Source organism: Marmota marmota, unplaced genomic scaffold (genome assembly GCF_001458135.2).
Source record: "Marmota marmota marmota unplaced genomic scaffold, marMar, whole genome shotgun sequence".
Taxonomy (NCBI): domain Eukaryota; kingdom Metazoa; phylum Chordata; class Mammalia; order Rodentia; family Sciuridae; genus Marmota; species Marmota marmota.
In genome coordinates this window covers 41,234,039-41,255,664 of record NW_026000108.1, presented here as the reverse complement: position 1 = coordinate 41,255,664, position 21,626 = coordinate 41,234,039, and positions in this window count along the sequence as shown.

Genomic DNA, 21,626 nt, shown 5'->3' with positions numbered 1-21,626 from the left:
CACTAAACTGTGGTTGAAATCAAGTGAATGTTAGTGAGAAGACATCAAATTATACCTTAGATTCTTCTTTATGGCACATGATTTTTATGTAACTTTTCAAAGCCTCTAAAATAAGATCAAATTTAGTGGTCTCACTAATTTTTTTTTTGCTTTAGTTTAAAAATAAAGAGGAAAATATGTAGTTTGATTTTTTTTTTCATTTTAACCTCACTGTTTGTTTATACCCAGAACATACAATGGTATACTTACCAGAAACTGGTGTTAGCATATCCTCATACCTTAATTGCTTTTAGATCATTGCAATAGAAAAAAGGCAAGGAATAAGAAGACTGGTTTTGCTCCATTTTTACTCTGCTTGTCTTTTCATTTCATTAGAAAGTAATATTTTGGGGGATGTCTTAGTCTGTTTTCTGTTACTATAACTGAATACCTCAGAGACTGAGAGGTTTATAAAGAAGACAGGTTTACTTAGCTTATGATTCCGGAGGCTGGGAGTTTAATATCAAGGCTTTGGCTCCTCGTGAGGGCCTTCTTGCTGCATCATAACACGTAGGGGGCTATCATGTGGCAAATCAGAGCAAGCGTGCTAGGCTGGGATCTCTCTTCCTCTTTCTACAAAGCCACTAATGCCATGAGGGCCCCAATCTTCTGACCTCATCTAATCCTAATTACCTCTTCAAAGTCCCACCTCCAAATGTATTAACAGATGACTTGGGAGATTAAGTTTCTAGCTTATGAACTTTTGGGACAAATATTAAAACCATAGCAAGGTGAATAAATTCAGGAAAGTGAGTTGAATTCTTTAGTTAAAGGCACTTTCCCAACATTTGACTCTGGGTCCATGCGCAGCTCACAGGACACAGGGCCTGGGCTAACTCGTCAGAGTCCTCTGAACTAGCATTACCAGGAGAGGAGTAAGGGGATCCTTTCAAGATCAAGTGGCTTATCCCAACAAAGGGAATTGAAAACATTCCACATTCTATTTTTTTTTTTTTTTGCCACCGAGACAATGAAAATCCAGATACAAAGCAGAGAATTCAGGACAGATAAAAGATAAACAGCAACATTCCATGGGCATCCCCCAAGTTAACAGCAAAAATGGCAGATGGTATCCTGTAGTATATACTGGGGAAAAGCAAGGTCTTTCATAGAAAGCAGTTGTCAAAGTTTAATACTGAACTTGACATAAGGAATCTTTCATTTGTTTCCATTTGACTCTATCTATAAAATACTTAAAATATGCCATATATTCTTTGCAAAAGTTTATTCATATTAACTCATTTAAGTGGTAGAAACCTAAAAGTTAAATGTGTCACAGTGTAGCTCAGGTGGGTAAGCCAGGGCAAAACACAAAAAAGGACCCTCATTAACAGCTTCCACAAGTGTTTGTTAAGGATTTAGAATGTGCCAGACATCTTACAGCTAACGGTCAAAATTATTTCCTTAGTTGCATGGGCCAAGAGTTATTAAAAAAAAATAGGAGGAACTCTGTTCTTCATCCAAAACTCTCTGTGTATCTTAATGTTCTCATCTTAATGAATTGAGTACATTTTCTTATTGGTTCAGCCATTCTTTATCAGCCATGCTTGATTAGGTTCAGGAACCGTGTTAAGTATTACAATATATAGATGCACCCTTCAGGAAGCCAGCCTGATTTTAGATTGGGAGTCACATGGGAACAACCAGGTAAGAACCTTCTTACTAAAGGCTGAGGAAATTAAGCTTATCTTTGTTCTCTTCATGTAATAAAACTTGTATTTCACTTGTAAAGTTAGATGGGATACTCCTCCAGAAGAATCTTGTTTGGGCAAGGATTGAAGGACAACACAGAAGGAATCATTGGTGTTGTTGTGAGGAATGCTGGGTTGCTTGTTAAGCTTCTGTTCTGCATTTTAAACTTTTCCAATGGATGAAAATCCAGAGTACAGAAAGAATTCTATTATTGTCATTAGTGCTACTAGGAATTATTCAATAGGATTTGTTTCATAGAATGATTTCCCCTTGAAGCATTTCAAAATATCATATCAAAATATCATATCATAACATAAAAATATTTCCTAAACACATCGATTTTGCAAAAAAAGGGAAAAAAGTATACTTCTACACAAATCACTCTGAGAATCCTTTAAGTACTCTGTGGTCAGAGTCAATAGAAATGAATTTCCTGTCAATTCAATCACTGTGGATAGATGATGATATATTGCTGTGTTAACCCCCTGCCTGTCTAATATGGTTGGCAAATTACCTTGAAGATTTGTCACAAAGAGAGAAAAAAGATCTTCCTTCCTTTCTTGTCCCAATTCATTAGTGACTTTCAGAGCTCTGCTCAGCTTTTGTTCCTGTAGCTTTTTATACTGGAGGAGAGAGCTCCTTTCTGCTTAGCCAAGGAACAAGACAGGAGGCTGTCATGCCAGAATCCCTTCCGGAGTCGGATCTCAGAGAATTTATTAATAAGGCTCACTTTAAAAATGTTCCACTGAATATTAATTTTGAGTGACATCTATGTTGGAGAAAATATGATGGAGTAACAGAACTTCTAGATAAGTATGTATTGTGGATTTAACTTTAAGTTTTTTTGTTTTTTTTTTAAATTTCATGGTGATGAACATTTAAGTAGCTCTGTGGTCACTTAGGCCTCAACAGCTTGAAGGGTGAACTAAGGTTGATCATCTACCATATGTTAGACTTTGAATTTCATATATTATCTCATTAAGTCCTTGCAACAGCTCTTGTGTTACAAGTGAAGATTGGTAGTTAAGGTTCAAAACCTCCACTACTATACAAGATCATATCAAGATTGAGTGCAGTCCACTGATGATCTTGGGCACATGTTCTTATTTGAGATAAGAATCAGGATAGATTCTTCCCTCTTGATGGAAGGCAGCAAGCTGATTCATCCTATAATAAATCAACCAACCACATGAAAGGTACATGTTAGGAGATCTGGTACCATTAAGCGTCTTAGTGGGCGTGAGCTTTAGCATTCCCATCTTTAAGACAGCTTATCTATAAGATAAACCCAGTAGGCTGTGACTAAGCATAAAAGCTTGTGTCATAATAAACATCTAACTTCCAAAGAAAAGGGAGTGTGTTACTTACCAGCTGCGTGACTGAGGGTAAGTTACTTAACCTCTTTGAGCCTTTCATTCTTCCTCCGGACAGGAATTAAATGAGATGTCACATTCTACCCGGTGGGTAGAAGCTATTCAATAAAGGTTAGCTATCATTATAATCTCGTGATGGTGTTGATGATAGTGAAGTTAGGTATGTTTATACCTTGTTGAATTACAGTGCTCAATAACTTCTTTAAAATTTTTTTTTAGTTGTAGATGGATAACATGCCTTTATTTTACTTTTTTATTTTTTTAAATATTTATTCTTTTCTAATTTTAAGTGGAAACAATCTCTTTATTTTACATTTATGTGATGCTGAGGATTGAACTCAGTGCCTCAAGCATGCTAGAGGAGCACTCCACCACTGAGCCACAACCCCAGCCCATTATTTGTTAATTTTTATGCAGTGCTAAGGATGGAACCCAGTGCCTCATGCATGCTAGGCAAGCGCTCTGCCACTGAGCTACAGCCCCAGCCCCTTGCCCTTACCTCTTTACTACCGTGGAGGTCTCCAATGAACGTACTACTCTCTCTGCCAATTATTTGACAGACTTGCACAAGGACTCTTGCTGTGCGAAGAAACTTCTGGTGACAGGTGCCTGGGGAGGCTACAGTGTGATACAGTCCAGGTTTGGAGAGAGTCACTGCTCAGAATTGGAAGGCTGCATCAAACAAGTTAATTTGATTTTCTGCCTAAATTGTGGGATAAAATACTGTAGCTGAGTAGTAGCAGCTTTGAATTGGTTACCAAATATCAGTCTGTATATCAGTTTGTCAGGAATCAATTCAACAGTGATCAATTTACTAAAAACCAGTTTGTCAGTTGGCGAATCTGCCTGATGAGTAACTCATCAAATTAAACTTATGAGCAAGCCCAAATCCTTAAGAACTACTTAAAAATTGGTAGTAATTTACACTAAAGATGCCTGCAAATTTTTAATGGACTGATTTTCACTCTTCCTAACATAATTTTATGAAAGTTTCAATTTTTTTTCAAAAGTTGAGGGACAGAGGCTTAAACCTCCCATGAATACAGTTAATCATTTTAATGATTCAAATTTATTGATTTCAGCCTAAGATTATATTTTCCATTAATATAAAAATCCTGTGGAAAGGCTCACAGTAATCACATTAATATGAAAAGTCTCACCAACTGCTAGAATTAAGGCAAACATGAAAGTCAAGACATCCTTGAAAGGATGCTAAAAATGTCCCAATATTTAAAAATTTTAAATGACTTCCAAAAGGAATGAGAAGAACTCAGAAATGGCTGGAGCACCTCCATTATGTTAGATTCCTCCCCACATGCACACACCAATTTTGTTCCCTGCTTTATCTAGAATGGTGCTTGATGATGCAGACACTCAATAAATTAAAAAGTCAATAAATAGAATACAGGGATAAAAATCAGATAAAAATTTGGTGAATAGAATCTTAGCCAATGGCCTTCGGTAAGTTGCTTTTTGTCATTTTAATCTGCTGTTATCCCCAGCAAGTGAAAAAAAAAACACAACCCAAATCTTCAGAGGTTCTGCTGACTGTTTTCAGGGTGCTGGAGTTTCCCATAAAGGGAGGGAAATGTTATGCTGGGTAACTAGATAGACGCACGTGGAGACAAGGCAGGCGTTGTCTTACTGTCCCCAGGCCAGTCAGATCCACCTGGACTCAATGCTTGTAACCACATGTAAGAGGGGAGGACAGACTGCAGCTGAGAGGAGGCTGCAGAGTGGCCTCAGCTCAGGAATAGCTAGGAAACAAAATAGACTGGACAGGACTGAAGGGAGATGCAAGGGCTCTCTTTCAATATATGAAGAGGTTTCCATGGAAAGTTCTGTGGCTTTCTTTTGTCTTCTCAAAGGGCAAAGTTAGACCAATGAATAGAAATCATGAGAATGACAGACCCTGGGTCAACCACGTGTCCCTTCCTTTGTGCCTCTCGGATTCTCCCCTCCCTGGAGGAGATGGTGACTGTTCTGTAAGGTTGTTGGACAGAAGTCAAGACACTGTAAAGAGTTAAGAAATCAGAATGGCAGGTGGACAAGGAGGCCTCCAAGTTCCCTTTCAGCCCAGCAGGTTAGAGTCTTGAGTGAGGCAGGTCTGCGTTTGGATCTTGGCTGCACTATTTACTCGCTGTGTGATCATGTGGAAGTTACTCAACCTCACTTAGATGTGGTTTCCTCATTCACAAAGTGGAGATAATATGACTAAGACATTTATGATAAGGTTATTGTAAGGATTAAATACCATAATGGATATAAAGTGCTTAGCACAGGACCTGGTACATAATAAACACTCAGGAAATGCCTTGTCTAGTATGAATCAATGAAAAGGAATGCATTGTGCCTACCTCTCATTTTTCAAGAACTGACAAGGTTTCGGTCTCAAATGGTTAAAGTATGTACTTCTAAGAGCTCACCAAGATCTCCGGAGGCCAGGGAAGTCATTTACTTATTTATTTATTTTCAAAATAGCTGCTTCCACGGATGACGCCCAAATATACACACAACACTTCAGTCTCTGCAGTAGGCTCCAGACTTGGGCTTTGTTCAGGGGTCTGAAAGGAATGGAGACAGGAAGAGGAGTTGAGACACAGTGGCCCAGGAGTGGAGTCCCGCCTGGGTTCAGCAGGGAAGTGGCCTGTGAGTCACAGACTGGAAAGCTACAGCCCTGTCCCTCGGGATCCTGGGCTCTTCACATAGGGAGACATTTCCTGCTCTTTGCATTCTACCAGCACCCGCCCCCCTTCCCCCACCAGTTTCTTAAGACCAGGTCTTTAACTGAATTGTTGTAACCCAAGGGCAGGAGTGCTCTTAGTGTGTGCCAAGGCTGGGAAACTCCCAAGTCCTGAGAAAACTGTGTGTGAGGCAAGCTGGCTCCCCTGCTGGGGCCTCCCCAGTCATCTTGGCCAAAGGGGACATTGACTTATTTCCTCCGGGGTTGGAGAGGCTTGGCTAGCTTGTGAGTTAAAAGGCTGAAGGTATATCCTTTGAACACCAGGGTTACTACTAAAACAGTCCTTCCACAGCATCCCTGGAAATGTAAAGCCTTCACTTTGACTTTGGCGGAAGTTGCCCCCCCACCTCCTGGGATTTGCATATTCAAGGTCCACACTACAGGAAGGTTGGAAAAGGGAGTGTTGGTTACCTGGAGAGAGGGGCTGATGTGGGTCATCTTGATCCAGATCCTTGACCTTTGACAGGTTTATGGAGGACATAGGGCAGGGAGGAATCTTCCCTCTTGGCTGTGACCTCCTCCCCCCACCCATTTCAGGTTGAGACACTGTTCAGGCCCCTCCTCTGACCTACAGACTGATTAGGTCCCAGGAGGCTTTCCTGGGGTCACTTGGAAACTGCACAGGCCCTGGAACATATGGCGCTGATAAGGATCTCACTCTCCAAGATAAGAAGCGGTTTCAGGGAATCTGAGGAAGCCTGGGATTGTTTCCATAAAGCTGGACAATGTAAAGTATAATCCCTACACAGATGTAATTAGCTGTTAAGCATATTAAGTCAGTGAGGAAGGGGTGCTGCTGCCTCATAAATCATCCAGAGCCCGCCCCAGAGGAGCCCAGCAGAGGGCAGGTACCTTTTCCTGCTAGATTGTTAGAGTGGCACCTGATGATGGATTAGGAGACTGAGTACGGTAGTTTCAGCAGCTCCTGGGCTCTTAAGGAAGCAGGACCTGGGGTGGGGGGAATCAAAGCCATGGAAGACCAAATGTTCTTGAACCTTTTGTTTCCATGAAGGAGGCTTTGAAGAAGTCATGTTGAGGCTCAATATGGCGGCTCCCTCAGTGTTTTCTGCTAGGTTCAGGGTTTGACACCGTGATGTTAGGCTGTCTGGGAGGGCCAGGCAATCTCGGTGAAGGCTGCTTCCCCTCCAGAACTGCCAAGTGGACGCCAGGCCAGGCTGTTGAAGCTGTAGTTTTGAATGAGGTTAACATTTTGTCAGAAGGAAGAAGACTCAGTCTCATTTCTGGCCAAGTAACCTACTGAATGGCTCTCACCTCATATGCTAATGGCACTTAGGTATTACTTCCATTGACTGAGTGTAAATAAAACAATGACAATAACAATTATTAAGCACGTACTCTGGGCTAAGCAGAGTACTGATAAGCGGTGATGAATCTGTTCTCTGATATATTTCTCACAACAACCTATGAGCTTGAGACTAATACAATTGCCACTTCATAGACAAGGAAACTGAGGTTTAGATAGGTTAATTTACTTGTTCAAAGTTATACAATGAGTAGGTAGAAGATCCAGGTTTAGCTCTAAGAACCTCATTCTAGAGGTTATGCTTATAACAACTAACTCAGTATTCATTAGTAACATCCCTCCATGGAGAATTCTGTTATCCGTCAATCGCTGATTGGCATCAACCAAGATGCCACTTTAGAGTGAAATTTTGATCAACCAAGATCAAACCAAGAGTAAACTAAGAAGGTCTTCTGTTTATCCTCTCTTGCTTGGACCGGCCTGATCTTTTGAAATTTGCTGGGGTTTTTCTGTCATAGTTAATGCTGTGTTGTTTGGGAACTTTTGGAGACAGTGGAAGAACAGAGAAAAAGTGAAAAAGCACTTGCAATTCTATCTTTGGATTTCTTCGGTTTCACAGGGACCAGCTTTACAAGCAAAGAAGCAACCATTGGGATGAGATGACAGGAAGGTTGTGGAAAGTTTGGGATTTTTAAGTCAAATGTTTCCAAAGGCTTTTTCCTTGGAACTGGCCAGCTAGTGCTGTGGTAGAAAGGTTCTCTGGAGAGCTTGCCTTTCTATGCTCGGGCAGCCTGCAATGAGGCTGGCTGGCATTCTTCGTACCTTTCTGTGAGTTGACATTCTCTTTTCCTTCTGATATCTTCTAGGTATCCTCCAATCAGATATATGTAAACACTAAGAATGTCCATCCTGAAAATCCAATCTGCATTCGTTGCACAGACAACATGTGACAGCACAGCTCACTTGAACATGACAGATAGCTCTTCCATCCACTGACATGTGATGGAAAACTTCTAGAAAGTGAATCACTCAAAGTGGCAGCTTTAATAATTTCTCTTAAATGACAAAAGATTCTCCCACCAGGGCACTTAATTAAAAGTCAGTCTTTGTTGGCTTTTGCAGCCTTCTGGGGTTCTTGGTTCACCCTGCATTACAAAGCACCGAGTCTGTATAAGGGGACAGTACATCTCTTGAGCATCTAATACACCAACTAATGGAGGCTGTGCAATAGATGTAGGATAACCGGAAAGCCCATGGCTTTGTGGTCAGCAAGGACTAGGTAGGACTACAGCACAGGGTTTCCAGGTCAGCCAAGCTATGCTGAGAATAAAACACCACTCACCATATCTTATCAATTGCCATTTTATGTGATTTAAGACAGCACAGCACTACATTAAAAAAAAAAAAAAAAAAAAAAAACCAAAAAGTGTCTATGGGAGTGGTGAGGGGCAGGCATGGGCGGAAATCTACTGAATGCTGTGGCACTCATTTCCAGAGCTTTCAGGAGATAATGTTCCATGTGGAGCAGTGTGGGGGCACTTAAGGGTAGCTTTGCCCTAAGGCATAATAACAATCTCAAAGCATCTTTACATTTCCTGATAAAACTTTCCCTCTTGCCTACTGGCAGAAGCTGATCAACAGTACATTTAAGTTAAGCACTAAAAGCAGCAGGGAGCATTGAGATAAACTGCTGCAATTATTAACTTACTTGCTGTTTAATGGCATGAAAACCATCAGAAGTGTGGCAGGCCTGACCAGGTTCCCACAGTGATTTTGTATCTTTGGGGGGCTGGCTTATTATGTTTTATTGGCAGCCTGCAGCTTGTGTTAATTGTTACAACCACAACCGACTGGGAAGGGTTAGTATCTGAAAGGTGCATGGTTGTCTCCTCAGGCGGGGGCACCTAGGGTGTAGGTCAGTTTGAAACTTGTCATTCTTATTTGGGGTTCCCTGATTTTATATACTTTTGATCTCAGAGATGACTGTGTTATCTCAATGCACCCACCAGCTGCTCAGACATGGCGCTTCCCATGGTCTCAGTTGAGAGCTGCAGCTGGGGGGATACCCAAGAGCTTGCTGAACACCCCCTTTACGCAGGTGCTATTTAAAGGCTTCTTGCTAAGAGCAACTTTAAGAATATACTTGCATCAAACTTCTCTGAGCCCGTTGGCATTTTATAAAACCTCAGTGAATGAAGGTGTTAAAGCCCTGTACCTTTTGCAAGTGAAACCACCAAAACCTCAAGATTTAAATATTTTGATACCATACCTAAACTCAACATTTACTGAAATAAAATACAACTGTTGCATTAAAGGTAACTTTTTACAAAGTATTTTTTAAGAAAACATACAATGAGCACTTTTATAAAATAATCTAGCAGGTTCATCTATATATTTCATCCTTAATATGAAACAAATATCCAAAGTCACCTGCAAGTGGCCTTGGGTGGGTTTTGTTATAAGCACTCAAGAAATGGAAGTAATAGTGGATCACTTTAGATGCCAAGAGTTCATTCCCAAGGGGAACCTGTGGGCAAACCCAAAGCAAATCTCTGCCTTGAAGGTTCAAGGAAAACAATGATGAAGATGTCCATGAAGGTGTCCCTGAAAATCAAAACACTTCCAGATGTGCCTAACAGACACAGAGTTTGCAGGAGTTTGCCTCTGGTCCTGGCTTTCCATTCCAGTAACCTGGGAAACAGCGCTGCTTAAATTTTCTCAGGGATTCTGAGACACAGTGAAAGTTAGGAACCACTGGTTTAAACAAGAAGAGAATTTACTACCTCATATTTAAAAATCATAACCAGATAGAGAGCCCACTTTATTCATGCTTTCCAGATCAGTGAGAAGATTATTTCCAGAGGTAAGCTTTTCTGTGCTCTCACTTTCTGCAGGAGCCCAGGTATCCTCCCAGATACGCAAGCAACTTACCTGTCCTGGCAAGGCCTTTGTGTCCCGGCCTAAGGCCCTTTAGTTCAGAACACACATCACCTACCTGTTAGGACTCTGGTACCTAAGGATTTCTCTTGCTTTCTTTCGAACCTCTGTTATGGATACCGTATTTTCTAACTTATTATTCTCATGTGTCAGACAGGTGGCAGAGGCTGTCTAAATCTGCTTAGCACATTGTATTAACTGTGTTTTAGTGCAGAAAAATATTTATTTTTATCTTTAAGGGCAACTTGAATATTAAATAGTAAGGGTTCTTTTAAAATTTTATATTTTTCACTGTGGGAAAGACTTGAATGGAAAATAGCTGAGACAGTTTCCAGGTGGGGTGTAACCAATCAACCACCAAGACCCTCAATGGCTGCCTGAGCAGAACCACTGCCGGCCAACTCTGTTGACATTATGTGAATGCAGTCAATAGAGATGAGAAGCAGTAGCTTTATTTATAAAATATAATGCTTTGTTTCTATGAATGATTAGAGGCAGTGAATTCAAATGCCTTTGTACCAAGAGATTTTAGCAAAGGTATCATTTCTCTTTTACAAGTGGTAAGGCATCAAAGAAAGAAGTGGTCCTGAGCAAATTGTGGTTTGATGGACAGCAGGCATTTCGATAGTCTTAGGCATTGCATTAGTTGGCTTGTGTTGCTACAGCAAGTTTCAACAACAGAAATATGTTTTTGACTGTTGTAGAGGCTGGAATTCCAAGATCAAGTTTCAAACCTACTTGATTTCTGGTTAGGGTTTGCTTCTATTGTAAATGGCTGCCTTCTTGCTGTGTCTTGAGATAGAACTTCGTTGGTACTTATGTTGTATGGAGGCAGAGTGGGAGGAGTGAGAGAGAACAAAAGGATGCCTGTTTAAAATTCTTATATCAAGCTCAAATAGGCAAATCCAAATTACTTTACTTTGGGACACACACACATAAACTGTAAATAATAACCTTTTGTAATCATTAGAGGATCTTTCATCACTAGAGATTGGTGACTAGTTATGTCTGATAAAGAAGTTATGTCTGATAAAGAAGCAGGAGAAAGTGATGGGGAGGGTCATGCGGGGGTCTTTGGGGCTCTAGCTGTATTCCATTTCTTGAATTAGATAATTGTTCTCAGGAGTGAACTTTTTAGAGTTTTGAGTATTCAGCTGGGTATTCTTTGTAAGTATTATTTTAAGTGTACACATAAGTCTTGTACATTATCCCAGACCATGACATATCTTATAATAAAAATAAAATATGTAGGAATTTTATTTTCCCTTTCTGTTCAATTTTCTTATCTAATGGTATGATGTGTGTCTGTGGGAGTGGAACCCTGGTTATAACAGTGAGTGGGCTGAACAGAGAGCACTTGTAACAGCTGGCATTTTGCTGAGGCCTGGTAATCCCCTGTCCTAGTTCCGGCCCATGTATCAGTGGGTATTCTTTGCTAATCAAGGTTCCAATTGGATGGGAAAGTTTTCAACATGGAGAAGAGGGACATGAATGAGAGCAGTGGGCGGCACTGGACACCCATCTGGGGTCTCTGGATTTCAGCAGGATTTAAGCTTCTTCCCAGGTGTGAGGTCCCTCACCCTCACATGGCTGCTATTCTCTTGCAATTGTTTAGGGATGGTCGTGATCAGGGTAGGGGCATAAATGTCCAGTGTCTAAACAGTGTTCCTTGGGGAGAGGAACAGGACTCTGGAGTGTCCATTAAAGAAGGGCATGAAAAGACAACATACCCCAGGAGGGGACCTCTCGTGAGAATAACTGTTTAAACAACACCAACGCCCCCAAACGTGGGCTGCACAGAGAATAACAATACTGGGGCCACCACTTCTACTAGAAGTAGAAAGAGACCTCTGGTCTGGATGGACTCGTATTGACTAGAGGGTGAGGAAGGGAGAGGCCAAAGGCCAAAGAGGATGTGCTTCCTTCCTCCTTTTAATTGTTTAGGCTGTTACTACACACACACACACACACACGGGTCTACAGTCAGTGTTTGCCAAGAGTGGGCTCTCCATATATGCACATGGGAAAAAGCAACCTACCTAGATAATAGCTTTTCTATATTTATTTACGTGTTTTACTGCATAGAGCACATGTACCTTCTACTATGATAGGTGTCTGTGGCAAATAAGCTTTGGAGTTAGGGGGCTTCTATTTGAGTGTGCTAGGTTTTATTAGCAGTGTATTCTTTGGTGAATTATCTTGGCTAGGCACTGGTTTTCTCAGCTTTCTTACCTTTTAGGATTTTTGTAGGAATTGGTAACAAATTAAAGTGTCCCACATGATTTTTAGCTTTTATTGAGGCTGCTCAATAAATGGCAGTTAGCAGTAATCATTGTCATTTGGGGTTTTCTCTTGTTGAAAGATATATTAACCATTCAGATAAAGATGAAAATTCTATAATCAATCAAAGCTTTAATGGGAAGTTGTTTCTATTTATCCAGAATTTTACAGTGAACATCTATATACCTAGTGCCTATCGACAGTTAAGTGTATGTGCTTTATCATTATCCATCTATTTATTTCTCTATCCATTTATTAATTTATCTTTTCTTTATTGCTTTCTAAGATACAGTTGAAATGTGTGGATCATTTGTTTTGAAAGTTACCCGAAGATTTCTAATGGGAGGGATTATCATGCATCCATTTATTTGTTCAACAAATATTTAACAGAGCTTTGCTTTATGCTAGATTCTGCACTAAGACCATGAACAAAATGGTGAGCAAGATAACTGTTTCTGCCTTCACAGAGTTTAGAGTATAGGGAAAATTTTTTCCCTTGTGGACTTGATGGGAAACATTTTTTGGGCTTTTATAAAATAATAGGATCCTTCGAGAGAGATCCATTTATAGACCTTATCCTCTCAATAGGTCTCTCAGCCTGAGTGTTTCTGGAAGCAAAATCTTACTGCATTGGGGATCTCTAGTTCAATTCTAGACAGGTCACCAGTGATGACCAGGCCCTGGCAAATTCAGGCAAGAAAATCTCCTAAAACTTCAGGAACCTGGGCATTTCCGACATCTTTTGGGAGGATTTAAGCACCACTTAATATAGATATCCTGTAAAATTCCACTCTACTGGGATTTTTGTTTACTTAGTTTTTATACAAGTGTTTTCTTCTATCTATAAAGAATCACAGAAAAGACAAAGGAACAACTCCCCGACCACTCACTCCCTGCCCGGCCCCTCCCCCTTTATCAAATAATGTTTTGGGTTTAAAAAATCTTTGTAGCATTTTACTATGAAAAATTTCAAGACACAGCACAGTTGAAAGAATTTTACAGTGAACACCTATATACCTAGTGCCTATCAACAGTTAAGTGCATGTGCTTCATCATTATCCATCTATTTATCTCTCTATCCATTTATTAATTTATCTTTTCTTTATTGCTTTCTAAGGTACATTGTAGACATCAGTATGCTTCTCTTTAAATATTTCAGTTTATGTAATATTAAGTAGTGCTTAATATTTGTTGTAGTTTTTTTTCTTTTGACGTAAAATTCACACATAAGAAAATGAATACAGCTCAAGTGTATATATACTGACTTTGACAATTCATGCACCCAAATCACTTTAGGGTATAAAGAAGTTCCATCAAGCCCAGAAATTTATTTTATGTCCTTCCAATCAATCTCTGCCAATTTCCTACCCACCAAATTAAGCCACAATTTTGATTTTTTTTCCACCATAGATGAGTTTTTCTGATTCTAGAATTTTAAAAAAAATTTTTTAAGTTGTATATGGACTCAATGCCTTTATTTGCTCTTAAGAGGGGCTAGGATGGAACCCAGTGCCTCACCCTTGCAAGGCAAGTGCTCTACCACTGAGCTATAACTCCAGCCCCTGGTTCTAGAATTTTAAATAAATGAAATGATATACTCTACACTTTTTGTATGAGGCTTTCTAAAACACTAGGCACTATGTTTTTAAGATTCACCTATATTGTCAAGTATATCAATGATTTATTTTTATTACTGAATAGTATCCCATTTTATAAATATTTCACAGTTTGTTTTTCTGTTTTCTGAATGATGGATACGTGGACTGTTTCCAGTTTGAGTTGTATAAATAAAGCCACTGTGAACATTCTTGAACAAATCCTCTGTGTACCTATGTTCTATTTCTTTGGGGTAAACACTTAGGGATGGAATTACTGAGTCAAAAGTATGTACATGTTTAACTGTATAAAATATTGCCAACTGTTTCCCAAGGAACATAACATTTTATACTCCCTCAATAAATGCATGAGAGCTGTAGGTGATCCAGAATGGGGGTTGGTAAAGGCCAGATAGTAAATATTTTGGGCTTTGCCAGTCATATGATCTCTGCTGCCATTTTTCAATCTCTCTAAAGAAAAAATTTTTGGCTTTTGGTGGGGGATTTTGTTTGTTTTTTTGCTTGTATTTGTCTATTTCCTATTTCATCAATTTTCACATTTGTCTTTATTAAACCATTTTTTGGGGGGTTTAATTTGGTCTTCTTCAGCTGCATAAGGAAGAAATTTAGCATTTAGCTCATTTAACTTTTCTTCTTCTTCTTCTCCTTCTTCTTCTTCTCCTTCTCCTTCTCCTTCTCCTTCTCCTTCTCCTTCTCCTTCTTCTTCTTCGTTCTGGGGATAGAACCCAGGGCCTTGTGCATGCAAGGCAAGCACTCTACCAACTGAGCTATATCCCTAGCCCTTTTCTTATTCTTTAATAAACATTTTAAACTATTAACATTTTTCCTAAGCATTACTTTATCCACCCTTCATGAATTTTGATATATTTTCATTATTACTTAGTTGAAATATTATCTATTTCCTTCTGTAATTTATTCTTTAGCTTAGGGTTATTTAGAAACAATTTGCTTAATTTCCAAATATACAGGAAATTTTCTCTATATATATTTGTTTTGGTTTCAAATTAAATTTCACTGTAGTTAGATAAGATACTTGATCATTATCAGTCCTTTGGATTTTATTAAAATTTGTTTTATGGCCAAGATATAGTCTATTGAAGTAAATATTCCATGGCATTTGAAAAGATACATACTCCAAATTGCAGTTTACTGTGTTCTATAAAGTTGGTTGGTAATATTAGTCAAACATCATATATCTCTACTGATTTTTATCCCCTTGTTCTGTCAATTATTAAGGTTCTTTAAAATTTCCACCTATTATAATAATTTTATTTATTTCTTCTAATTTCACCAATGTTTTCTTTATCATTATAAAGGACATGTAAGATTTGTTTTGTGTCTTCTTTATAAATTGATCATTTCATCAGTGTCAAATGTCTTTCTTTATCTAGTAATACTCCCTGCCTTGAAATCTACTTTGATTCTTTACTTTTACCCCATCTATCTTTTTCAAAGAATTTCTCTTGTAAATAGTATATGTATTTTGGGAACTACATTATAATATATCTAATAATCTCTGCCTTTATTTGAAGTGTTTGGTTAATTTGCATTTAATATAATTATTGATATGGTTAGTGTTCTGGTTATCTATTGCTGCATAACAAATCATTTTAAAAGTTAATGGTATACATTTGACCCAGCTATCCCACTCCTCCGTCTATACTCAAAGGACTTAAAAATAGCATACTACAGAGACGCAGCCACATCAATGTTTATAGAAGCACAATTCACCATAGTTAAACTGTGGAACCAAACTAGATGCCCTTCAATAGATGAATGGACAAATAAACTGTAGTATATATACACAATGGAATATTACTCAGCATTAAAAAAGAACAAAACCATGGCATTTGCAGGTAAATGGATGGCATTGGAGAATATCATACTAAGTGAAGTAAGCCAATCCCAAAGAACCAAAGGCTGAATGTTTTCTCTGATAAGTGGATGCTGATCCATAATGTGGAAAGGGGCTTGGAATGAATGGAGGAGCTTCAGGTTGGGCAAAGGGGAGCAGGGAGGGGAGGGGGAATGGGGGAAGAAAAGATGGTGGAATGAGATGGACATCATTACCCTAGGTACACGTATGATTGCACTAATGGTTTGACTCTACTTCATGTACAACCAGAGAAATGAAAAACTGTGCTCTATTTATGTACAATGAATTGAAGTGCATTCTTCTGTCATGTATAACTAATTGGAGCAAAAAAATTTAATGGTGTAATAATAACTATTACATGTATGCTCACAGGTTAGGTGGATGAGGGATTCAGAAAGGGTACAGGGGTAGAGCTGCAATGGCTATTCTTTGCCCCATACTGTCATGGGCTGAGATCTGGAACATTCAGGGTTGGAAAATCACTTTCTGGACTGCAATGGCTAAAGGACAGGTTCATGGGGATTGTTAACTAAAGCACTGCAGTGTGCTTCCTTCCCAGTGTGTAATGCTAGTGTAGTTGAAATTCCTACAATAGCAGCTCAGAGTGAATATTCAGTGAAAAGTGAAAAAGCTGTAGATCTTATATGATCTAACCATGAAAGGCGCATCCACAAGCCTATGCACTTTCAAGGACATGGAAATGAACTCTGTCTTTCAGTGAAAGGAATGTTCAAAGAATTTGCAAGCTTTTTTTTTTTTTTTCCTTTAGCAGTAATGGGGATTGAGCTCAGGGGTGCTCTGCCACTGAACTACATCCCCAGCCCTTTTATCTTTTAATTTTGAGACAGCATCTGGCCCATGCTGGCCTTGGCGTTGAACTTGTACTCCTCCTGCCTCAAACTCCTGAGTAGCTGGGATTACCGGCTTGGGCCACCGTGCCTGGCTGCAAACCCATCCTAAGCTAACACTAATGTGTTTGAATTTAACATCTTGAGTTTGTTTTTTATTTGTTTCATCTTCTTATTTATTTCTATATTTTTGCTTATATGTTTTCTTTTGCATTTACTGGGTAATTTTCAGTATTCTATTGTCTTTTGGGTGGTAATGGTTTCTCCATCTCTCTCTCTCTCTCTCTCTCTGTCTCTCCCCTACAGTACATATCCTATCACATCTCAGTCTATCTTAAAGTAATTTATATCATTGTATGTACAACTTCCATTAACCCCCTCTCACTGTCTTTTTGGCATAATGTTTTGATGTATTTTACTTTAACCTAGTTTACAAATGCCATAATACAGTGATGCTATTTTTGCTTTTAAAAACATTAAGAAGTGGAAAAGAAAACACTATTCTTTACAGTTACCCACTTAAAAAAAAACTCAAAAAACTTATTTTTAGAGCAATTGTATGTTCCCAGAAAGATTGAGTGGAAGGTACAGAGAATTTACATATATTTTTTATTAAAACACATGTACCACCTGCCCCACATTTACGTCCCACGCCACAATGGTACATTAGTTACAATCAATGAACCTAAGCTGACACATCATTATTACCCAAAGCTCTGAGTTTAAATTAGAGTTCATTCTTGGTGTTGGGCGTCCTACAGGTTTTGACAACTGTATCACAGCCTGATTACACCTCTGCAGTATCACACAGAACAGTGGCACTGTCCTGACCTCCATGTTCTGTTCATTCATCTTTGCCTCGGCCTTAGCCCCTGGCAACCTCTAATCTTTTCTAGAATGCCATACTTACAGTCGTATAGTTTGCAGTCTTCTCAGATGGGCTTATTTCACTTACGAATGTGCTTTTACATTTTGCTATAGTTTGGATATGATTTGAGTGTCCATGTGTTGGGAGGTTGATCCCCAGTGTGACAGTGTTGGGGGTGGTAAAACAAAGCTTAAGAGATAGGGCCTAGTGGGAAGTATTTAGGTAATTGAGGGGATTGCCCTCAGAAGGGAATGATGTACTTCTTGTGGGACTCCGGTTAGTTCTCATGAGAGGACTTTTTTAAAAGCTTTCCTTGACTCTTCTTCAGTCTGTCTTTGACTTCATGTCTTACCATGTAATTTTTTTCTGTCCCACCATGACAAAATGCAATCAAGGAGACCCTCACCAGAACTGAGTATATGTCAATATTATGCTCTTGAATCTCCAAAACTGTGAGCTAAATAACCTCCTTTTCTCTATGTTACCCAACTTCAGGTATTTTTTCAGGTATTTTGTTATAGCAATGGAAAATCGACAAAAATGATTTGGGCCCTTGTAATAGGTGTATGGTGACATCTCATTATTATTGCAACTTTTGGTTCCTTAATGACATATGATGATAAACATCTTTTTTTTTTGCCACACAATTTATTTATTTATTTATTTTAGTTTTCATGTGCTTTGTTATCAGTGCTTTTTTTTTTTTTTAAAGAGATACCTTCTTTGGGTAAGGTGTTTGTTTAATATCATTTATCCATTTTAAAATTATATTTATTTTATTATTATCGAATTTTAAGAGTTCTTTGTATATTTTGGATGACAATTCTTTATAAGATGTGACTTTTGAAAATATTTTCTTCTTGTTGATGGCTTGTGTGTTTATTCTCTGAAGAGTTCTTTCACAAGCCAGGTGTGTTGTTGCACATTTATAATCCCAGCTGCTCGGGAGGCTGAGGCAGGAGGATCATGAGTTCAAAGCCAAGCTCAGCAAAAGCAAAGTGCTAAACAACTCAGTGAGACCCTGTCTCTAAATAAAATACAAGAGCTGGGGATGGGGCTCAGTGGTCAAGTGACCCTGAGTTCAGCCCCTATACTCCCTCCTTCCCTAAAAAAGAGTGCCTTCACAAAAAGCTTTTAGTTATATTAAAATCCAACTTAACACTTATTTCTTTCACAGAAAGTTCAATGTTATTGCTGTTTCCAAAGTCATCTATATTTTCTCCTGTATTATCTTTTGTGACTTTTATAATTTCATATTTAGGTCTATTCCACTTGGGTTTGTGGAAAAATTTATCATTACTTTTTTGTATGGCCTTTACTCCCTTGTCAAAGATCAGTCCACTATATTTAACTCTATTTATGTGTATTGATTTATGGCTTTTCTATTCTGTTGCATTCATCTATTTGTCTACTCTTTCACCAACACCACTCTGTTAGGAGCTGCCCTGGATGCAGATACCTTTAAGTCCTGATGCCCGGGGTTCTGAATGATTATTGCGTTCAGCCTGGCATGGCAGTGCCAGGTCACAGTAACTTGAGCCTTACCCCAACTCAGATAACAAGGTGTGGCTCCAAGACTAGGTGTCACCCAGTGGGGTTGAGTTACACTCACCTGTTCCTTTGTAATCCTACCCCTTTGCCCTTTTTTGGATAGAATATTCCATGGAACAGCCTCCCTCAATAAAACCCCAGGTTCAAGGCATGCTCTTTCTCTTTCTTGCCTGCTTGCCTCCTCTATGGGTGCTGGGTCAGAGAAGCCATCACAGAACCCCAAGAAAAAGGTATGTCTATGTCTCTGTGTGACTATTTCGTGCCAGCCCAGTTCACCTGGAGTGATCCTGACTGGTTTAGTCGTGTGTTGTGACCCCGCTCTGTTTTAATTATTGTAACTTTGTAGGAAGCCTTGAAGTCTGGAAATGTCAGTCCTCCAACTTTCCTTCTCCTTCAGTATGGAGCTGGCTAGTCTGAATCTTTTGTGTCTCCAAAATATCCTTTAGACTCTGTGTGAATTTTGAATTTTGTAGATCAAGTTGGACAGGACTGGCCTCTTGATAATATTGAGTCTTCTTATCCATGAACATGAAATGTCTCTCCGCTTTTTTAGTTCTTCTTTGATATTTTTTACCAGAGTTTTCCTCACATATACCTTGTTCACATTTTGTAATATTTATACTTAAGTATGTCACTGTTAAGTGTGATGATAGTTGTATAGGTGTTGGATTTTTCAAACACTTTTCTTCTGCATTTATTAATATAGTCAAGTGATTTTTTTTTATGTGATGGCTTACATTAATTGATTTTTGAGCACTGAACTAGTGTGAATACTGGGAATAATTTCACCTGATCACATAGTATACTTCATATTCATTGTTGGGTTTGATTTGCTAATGTTTTTATTGAGGATTTCTGCATTTATGTTCATGAGAGATGTTGGCTTTTAGTTTTCTTTTCTTGTAATGTTTTCCTCTGGTTTTGGTATCAACTCATAGAATGAGTTAAAAAGTATTACCTCTGTTTCTATCTTCTGAAATAGACTCTATAAAATTGATATAATTTCTTTCTCAAATGTATTAGTCAAGGTTCTCGAGAGGAACAGAATCAACAGGAGGTATGATTATAAGAAGGGGATTTATTAGATTGGCTTACATGACCAGAAGCTGGATAGTCCACAGTGGCCATCTGCAGGCTGGAGAGCTGGAGGAACCAGTAGCTGTGCAGTCCAAGAGGATGAAGTCCCACAACAAGAGGGATCAATAGTGCTACCCCAGTCCAAGACCCAGGGTTCTGGAAGCTCCCTGGAGAATCACTGGTAGAGTCTGCTTTGGAAGAGTGAAGAAGTGAGAGACTAACCACCTCTCGCAATTGCAGCAGCAATCAAGAAACCCTTCAAGAAGCATCAAGCTTGCATCTGCTGCAGCTTTCTTGTTCTTCCAACTTTCTTCCATCCAAGCCTCCAACCTATTGGATGGTGCTGCCCATGCTTAGGGAGGGTGTCTACTTCAATTGGTTATCACATAAGGCCAATCATTCCTAGACCCACCCAGAAGCCTCTTAATCTTTGGTATCTCATGATCCAGTCAAGTTGACAATTCAAATCTACCATTACTTTGAGTGTTTGGTGCATAATTTACTAGTGGATCTAGTGATTTTAATTTTAAAAGCTTATTAGTTATTGATTCAATTTCTTTGCAGATATATTCAGACTCTCAATTCTTGTTTGATTTTGGCAGGCTGTGCTTCTCAAGAAATCAGTCTGCTTTATCTAGGTTATTAAACTGTGAATATAGAGATCTTTATAGGGTTTTGTTATCCTTTTAATGTCTATGAGATCTATGATGATGTCCCATTTTTCAATTCCAATATTTTTAATTTTTGTCTTCTTAAAATTTTCCTAGACTAGTAAGAGGTTTATAAATTTTACTGGTCTTTTCAAAGAGCCAGATTTTGTTTCTGTAATTTTCTTTGTTGATTTTTCTGTTTTCCATTTCACTGCTTTCTGCTCTAATTTTCTTCTTATTTTTTTTTCTTTTTACTTTAGATTTAAATTACATTTCTTTTTTCTAGTTTTCTAAGGAGGAGACTAAGATTTCTTCTTTTCTAATATGTGCACTTAATACTTTAAATTTCTCTTTAAATATTATTTTCACTGCATTCCACAAGTTTTAACTTGTATTTTCATTTTTATTTAATTCAAAATATTTTAAATATGTATAAAAGCATACCAAATTAAATACACTGTTGCTATTATTATTTTGGACAAACTGTTTTCTGTTAGATCAATTAAGAGTAAAAAAATAAGGTTTTTGTTTTGCCTTCACTCATTCTTTCAATGATGCTTTTCTTTTCTTCACACAATTCTGAGTTTCTGACAAGTAATAACATTCCTTCTTTTTGAAAAACTTCTTTTAACATTTATTATAAGGCAGATTAACTACCAACAAATTTCATTTTTGTCTGATAAAGTCTTTATTTCTTCTTCACTTTCAAAGGATACTTTAACAAGGTATATAGTTCTAGGTTGGTGGGGTTTTTCGATCCTCTTAATACTTAAGTATTCCACTCCAGTCTGTTCTTATTTGCATGGTTCTGA